We start from the raw sequence: 7,931 nt of genomic DNA on the forward strand, positions 1-7,931 counted from the left end.
AGTGGCAAAAACGTTGAGAAAATTTGAGAAAATCGAATATGTTCTAATCTTTCAACTAGTTGCTTGCTGAGCGCTTAACTGTTACGTTTACACTGCCGACTTTCGGTCGATTAGTTGAAAATTTGATCAACTCGTTAACTTTTCAACAGAAAGTTGATAGTGTAGACCCAGCGTAATGTTGTAGTCTGCTTGGTATTTAACAGATCCTCACAGCTATGAACGGCTACATCGCTACTGGCGCCGTCTACTGGAATGCAGTGGAAGAGAGGGGATTAGCTGGTATCACCGCAGAAGAATTCAGAGCCGAATTCAATAGATATACTAACTACACTGAACCGCTCGGCCACAAGTATGCAAACACACGGGGCGAAGCTTTATAGCAATCATAGAATTAATAATTGGTCACAATTTCATTAATGTGCGTGCCGCGTTTGAGCGTACAGTATATTGACGTGAACGCAATTATTTAGTAGAAACACACTTGATGCATGATACAATCATCTATAATGAAACCAAACTAAATAGCAAGTTTATTATGGACATCGATGGAAATAAACGAATAGCAATAAAAAATCGCCAACAATTATTATGGTATAGCAAGGGACCTTCGGCAGAGCAGTGCCAGCACATTGAAATAACGAGGGTGCATGTTTCGATGCGCACTTTCTCTAGACATTTACACCACACAGTAAAATCTCATCACAAATATTACTAGCACTTCGTACAAAACATAACTCTATTCATTATGTTGCTGACTCTTTATGGTTGAAGTATTTAGTTATACTCCTCTTTTGTTCCGTGATAACCAACAGTGCGGTGTGCTTTCTACATAGCTTATATAGTGAAGTGTTTTGATAGAAACTTCTTAAGTCGAAGCACTGCATGCATTTTCAGCAAGTTTAAAACCAATCTCACCGGCTATGAATTCTCTGAGAATGTATTTAGTGATAAAGGTAACTAATATGAATGAATGCTAACCATGTTAACAATGTTCCCAAGTCACATATCATGTTATGTTACCGCACGAACAGGTGGCATAATCATGCTTTGGTAAACATTCATCTTTCATCATCAAACATTCNTGCCCCGAGACCTGCTACTTCTTCATGCTGGCTTTGTGTCAATGCTAGGCATTCTTGCACCGTTGGGCTTCCTATCTCAATGTGGTGAACAGAAAAGCCAGGTATATATAGAGTGTGAAGTAGCAAAGAAAAATTTCAATCGTAAATCGTTTTAATCGTAAAATTCTAAAGTCATCAAAATTTTACAATTTACATCTTATACTTATCAACTCCTTCTACTAGTAATAGCAGCGCTGTCTTAAAATTCCAACGTACATGCTGTTCATCCTAATAACATCCAAAAATATCTGCCACTATATATATCACGTCTAGTCTCAGCTAGTCATATTTGATTGTGTTTCTCTAAAATATTACTCACTATAGAACATACGACTACAATGCTACATAACGTTTCTTGGTAAATTACTTTCACTCTAGACATCTTACAAAAAGAAGCTGGCTTAGAAATCATGAAGCATGCTAGGAATCTGTACGATAGTGAAAAAACTGTTCGACCATTTGTAGCGTAAGGTTAGGGAACTAGCTCATGCGTTAATAGTATTTTATAAAGTGCAGTAGTGTAAATATACATAAATTCTTTTATGTGTACGATAGGGGATTAGACTATTGACTATAAGAGTATTCTTGGTATTGTAGCCGCCGGGTTTGACCGCTTTACAGGCTTATCAAGATGTCCTCACCAAATCTTGAACAAATCATGAATTTTATGCGGCGCCCTTCTACTCAAGCCTACAATATATCGTTATTCTTCGAAGCGATTAAATGAAAAACATTATCCCGTTGTTGACTGTTTTGGCACGGCAAGTTAAAAGTATCTTATTCTTGTATTTAAATACGTGAAAGTGGTGTTTCACATGCAGCGGAATGCATTCCGCTAAAAATTTTTATTGGCGTAGCAAATTTCGTATTTCAATAAGCTGTTGAACGTGAAGCTATCAGTGAACGTTGAACGTTGAAGGTTGAACGTGAACGTTAATACTGAACGTGAAGATATTTAATACTGAACGTGAAGGTATTATATAATGTATAGTTAGCATATTATGTATAAACCTGTAATTATGATATGTATAAACCTGCATTACTGCAGTAACCGAGTGGCTGCCGCATATAATTAAATATAAGCTGGCCTTATATGAGGAATCCATCGTTTGCCATCTGTTTCAAGAATGCCATTGTTGAATTGTTGAAGGGACTGCCATTGCTTTGCAATAAGAACGCGCGATTGCAATAACTGGGCCAGCATTTCAAGTATCCGCGTTTAGAATAATATATGGAAACTAATGATAGACAGACGTGTCGATGTGTCTATGTCCTGGTAGATTAAAGCAGAGTTCTCACGATTCAGGTGAGAACTTCTTGGCTGGTATGCCGGATATTTTCGGCTAGCCTTTGGCGCTCTATTCGCTAAGACATGGAGAGTTCATGTCGTATATTCACCGAAAAGAACGTCATTCAGAAAAGAGGTGTGTCTGTCTCTATAATTACGTATAGCGCACCGCCACCGCTCGGCGCCGGCCCCGCCGCCATCCACTCTCGCCCATCGCACTCATATCGGCAACGGGCATCGCCACGCGCGCACCGCCAAACCCACTTACCACTACTACTACTATACGTTCAAACTGGAGCCGGGCAGGCGCTGATAGGTACGTGTGCATGGTAAAGATCTGATCTACATGCTTACACTTTGCTCGTAGGCATGCCGCCACGATTCAAGCTATCTTAAAATGTTATGAGCAAATGGCGCTGTGACGTCGGTCGCCCGTTGACTGGCGGCAAGCATAATCATTTTCCGCCGTCTCTTAGTACGTTCAAACTGGAGCCGGACAGGCTGTGACAGCACGTGTGTAATGCGAAAATCTTGATCTACATGCTTCACTTTGCTCGGCAGCATCGCGCCACGATTCCAGGCTATGCATATGTATGGCAAATGGCGCTGTGACGTCGGTTCGCGTGACTGCCAAGAATAACTATTCTTCCGCCGTTCTTATACGTTCAAACTGGAGCCGGACAGGCTGACAGCACGTGTGTATGGGAAAATCTGATCTACATGCTTCACTTTGCTCGCAGCATCGCGCCACGATTCCAAGCTATGCTAATGTATGGGCAAATGGCGCTGTGACGTCGGTCGCCGTTGACTGCCATGATAAAAATTCTTCGGCCGTTCTTATAATACGTTCAAACAGGAGCCGGGCAGGCTGATCATAACAGCACGTGTGCATGGTAAAATCTGATCTACATGCTTCACTTCGCTCGCAACATCGCGCCACGATTCCAAGCTATGCTAATGTATGGGCAAATGGCGCTGCGACGTCGGTCGCCGTTGACTGCCAGATAAAATTCTTCGGCCGTTCTTATATACTATTACTTATAATAATGCATAAATATGTAAAAATATGGCCACGATTTAAACAAGGATCATTAGCTCATATAAGAACTAATAGAATATAAATGCGTGTCTACATTATACATAATATTTTATACGTTACTTTATATTTTTATAATTGTGTATTTAGGCGATTAAAGACAGCAGGCTGATTGCGATGGTCGGTGTCCTACTGATGATGAACACGACTGTACTTATACTCTGGCTAATCATTGATCCACCCCACGTCAAGACGCTAGAAGCCAGACCAATAGTACGTAGCGTAACAATACCTGGTCTGAACCTTGACCAATAGTACGGTGGTGTAACATTACCAGGTCCGAAACAGAACCAATAGTTCGTAGCGTAACATTTTCAGATTCGAAAACAGAACCAATGGCGCGTAGCGTAACAATACCTGGTCTGAAACTCGACCAATAGTACGTAGTGTAACATTACCAGGTCCGAAACAGAACCAATGGCGCGTAGCGTAACAATACCTGGTCTGAAACTCGACCAATAGTACGTAGTGTAACAAAAATCTGGTTGATCGGTTCGGTATAGATTAGAGTGTCTCAGGTCATTATCGATTGGAGTACCGTAGATTAACATCGATTATATTGACTTTCAGATTAGTATCGATTCGTGCGTTCAATTCATCGCTAGTATTATCACTTACAGGTGAGTCCGCAAGATTCTGACGTCATCAATCAGTACCTGATCGACACGTGCAGCTCGAAGAATGAGGTTTACTTCATGGCAGCGTTGTACATCATTCAGGGAGTACCCTCTTTGGGGGATGCTTTTCTAGCCACGAGACTCGCAAGGTATGAGGACCGTTGTCCGTATCAACACGTGCGCACGCGGGGCAGAGGGCTGCAGGTTTTACTTTGGTCTCGCGTCACCCCATCTCTCTAGGTGTTGTACAACAGTAGAAGGCGTCCATAGGCAGCAGGCCTGAATAAGCATCCAACAGAAATTAATTAAAAATACTCACTGTTTCGCCGCATACACAAATACACTTTATTCATGTTAAATAACTACAGATACATGCTCTATGCTCCGCTTGAAACTTTGCAAGCTCTATGATTGCGAATTTCTACAAAGTAGTCGGATCACAATTTAAACACAAAAATGACCAACCGGTCACCATGGATACGCCAATTGACGGAATGTCAACACCGTTTCAGGCGTGCAGTACCGTCTTAAGAAAACTTCATAATATCGCTTGCTGAGGGAGAGAAGGGGTGGGGGATTGAGGAAAGGCGACAGAGAAGATAGCTGGGGGCGGTAGAAGAAGAAAGAGGCGAGCGAGAGACAGGTGAGGCAAGGGGAAGAACGCTAGGGCATAAAGTAGGTGTTTTTGTACCTACAGCGTAGGGCGCTCTCACTAATTATAAACACAAGTCTACTGATAAAAAAAATTTATAGGTAAATCTATGCTGAGATACTCCCTAACCATATTAATGCATATTTATCACAAAATATAACTCTTCTGTGAGATATTGCGCCATGCGCTAACACACTAACGTTTGCCAGATTGTGTACTGCGCTGGTATACGCAGCTAGGGCCTTACATACAAGTCTCCTCCCTATCTCTCATAGTGATGTCTACGATTGGAATGTTATCATATAAATCTATGCTAGGATAAACTACTCCTCATTTTAAATGCATAATCTTTGCAAAATATTCTTCTTCTCGGGAGATAATTGCGCATGCTGCGCGGCCACCGTTTCAGCGCGTGCAGTACCCTCTTAAGAAAACTTAATAATAATATAGCTTGCTGAGGGAGAGAGGGGGTGGGAGATTGAGGAAAGGCGGCACATGGAAGATAGCTGGGTACAACAGTAAAAAGAACCATAGGCAGCAGGCCTGAATAAGCATCGAACAGAAATTAATTAAAATTACTTACACTGTTTTGCCCCATACACAACTTACACTTTATTCATGTTAAATAACTACAGATACATGCTCTATGCTCCGCTTGAAACTTTTGCCAGCTCTATGACGCGAATTTCTACAAAGTAGTCGGATCACATTTCAAACACAAAAATGACCAACCGGTCACCATGGATACGCCACTTGACGGAATGTCACAGCTACACGACAAGACCAATTTTTCTTTTAATGCTTTCTAAACGTCTACGACGCATCTAACTTGCGTGCATAATGAAAAAAAAGAGTGCACTCTAGTGCCGCATTTCACCGATAAAAAATGCCAAAAAGCCCTTTTCTAGAGAGATCAAATAGTGCAACTGTTGTATGCCTCCTCTATCTCTCTTTCTATATATATATATCTCGTTCTCGCTCACTCTCTCTCTCTCTCTCTCTCTCTTTCTCTCGCTCGCGCTCTCGCGCTCTCTCTCTCTCTCTCTCTCTCTCTCTCTCTCTCGCTCGCTCTCTCTCTCTCGTTTGCCAGTCTTTGTCCCGCCACTCGCTCGCTATGTTGTCTTATCTCTTCTTTCTTTCTCCATCGCTCTCTTTATATCTCTCTCTAGACAGCTCTCTCCCTTCTCCTCTTACCCAGCACGCTCTTTCTTTCTCTCTCTGCCTGTCTCGTTATATATATTTTTATGTAATCGGTATAGGTGAAGGTGGAGGCACTGAATGATTCACAGCTGATCGGCGTCTGCATCTACAACGCCGTTCGTCTGTCGTTCATGGGCGTCGCCATTATGTTCATCCTGCCCGACAATCCACCCGTCAAGTACGGCCTCGTCTCTAGCTTCATCATCGGTGCGAACTACGTTTCACCGCCTTTCCTGCTCTTCTTACCTAAGGTACGATGTTACACTACCCAAGTAGTGGTTAGTGGTAGTAGTGTATAGTAGTAGTAATGTTATGTAGTAGTAGTAGTAGTAGTAGTAGTAGTAGTAGTAGTAGTCGTAGTCGTCGCTGTAGTAGTAGTAGTAGTAGTAGCAGCAGCAGCAGTAGTAGTAGTAGTAGTACTAGTAGTAGTAGTAGTAGTAGCAGGAGTAAGATAATAAAGGTAACCTTTATTATCTTACTCCTGGTAGTAGTAGTAGTAGTAGTAGTAGTAGTAGTAGTAGTAGTAGTAGTAGTAGTAGTAGTAGTAGTAGTAGTAGTAGTAGTAGTAGTAGTAGTAGTAGTAGTAGTAGTGTGGCTCCTTGCCTATCCGCACAATACGGCATCACGCCATCCTCTCTGTCTTCTTCCTTCCTTCAGCTGAAGCGAGTGAGGAATCTCAACGCGCAGATCGCTGATTCGCAGTCTGAAGCGTCGACGAGTGTGAGTAGGATCAATGCGAGCAGTATCTCACAGAAACCGCCCGCAGTGCTAGCCATAGAGCTGAAGATCACCAAGGATCGTCTGAGAGAGGTAACGTGATGTTCGCAGAGACAGAAATGTCCGACATCGTCGGTATATCCATCGTCGCTGGTATAGTCTCACGTTGCAGAAGGATATATCACTGTCGTCGTCGTCGTCGTCGTCGTCGTCGACGTCGATGTTGTTATTGAAACAATGTTCTATACAGATGATCTATTTTACCGAGCTAACCTGGGGTCATAGAACTCTAGTTACCTATAATGCAAGTAATAGAACATTGAAAGAATTATTTGTATAAACTCTGTAATTCTTTATTTCAGTACGAAGCAAAGATCGAGGTACAAGAGAGAGTAATCCGCGATCTAAGAGCACGCATTATTGATGCCTAAACACACGGACACGATTAATACCAATCTGACCCACGGATGGCGCCACTTTACTGCCGTGCAGAATAATGACAAAAGCGCGAAATTCAGAAGGCACAAGCTAAATTCTCAATTAAAAACTCAATTAAAAATTAAAAAAGTCTCCTTTGTCATCAGAGCAGGAGATTACGATTTACTTTCCAATCCTCAGTCAATAAATTATTATTAAGCTGTTATCTAAATTTAAAAGAAACGAGATTCCAGATTTGAGCATTTCGATTGAACCTTCTGGGCTTTCGTACAAACGCACGGTTTGTGATTTTACGATTGATCAACAACATCAGTAGTACTTAGTATAGCAGCAATGTAAAGCGCAACTTGTTTAACTTGTGTCTAGGGTACTGTCGCTCGTAATCTTTATGGCGAACTTTGGTGTTTGACACGTGACCTAGCACCTGCTATTAGTGTCTGGCCAGGATATATATTGTCTAGATACGTCGACAATTCACTGCACTCTGGATGCTGCTAAATACGCCCACATGTACGATGGTGTATGCCTCGATTATGCTAGTGTAGACGCGTAGTGCGCACTACAGAAGTAGAAGTGGTAAGGTATTGCAAGAGACTACAAAGAAGAGAAAGACAAGAAGTAACACGAACGAATGATTTACTTCAAGAGCAGAATAAGTAAGAATACAGATTCTCTCAGTGCAGCCACTGAACAAGGTAGACAAGTTTGGCTATAAAGAACCCCGTATCACGCACTCTACAACTTTCTCGACGAACGTCACAAAGTAAGAAGGGTGCTGAGACTGAGCCGTGCTCCCACTATT

At 42.0% G+C, this 7,931-nt stretch overlaps 1 long non-coding RNA gene across 1 annotated transcript; it reads left to right on the top strand.

Annotated features, from left to right (window-relative positions):
• Window positions 1-6,178: 6,178 nt before the first annotated feature.
• LOC106819083 lies at window positions 6,179-7,318 on the top strand. Its single transcript, XR_001395340.1, has 3 exons — window positions 6,179-6,225; window positions 6,632-6,784; window positions 7,054-7,318. It is a non-coding gene; the product is annotated as an uncharacterized LOC106819083 (long non-coding RNA).
• Window positions 7,319-7,931: the final 613 nt, after the last annotated feature.

Source organism: Priapulus caudatus, unplaced genomic scaffold, assembly GCF_000485595.1.
Source record: "Priapulus caudatus unplaced genomic scaffold, Priapulus_caudatus-5.0.1 Scaffold2814, whole genome shotgun sequence".
Classification (NCBI taxonomy): domain Eukaryota; kingdom Metazoa; phylum Priapulida; class Priapulimorpha; order Priapulimorphida; family Priapulidae; genus Priapulus; species Priapulus caudatus.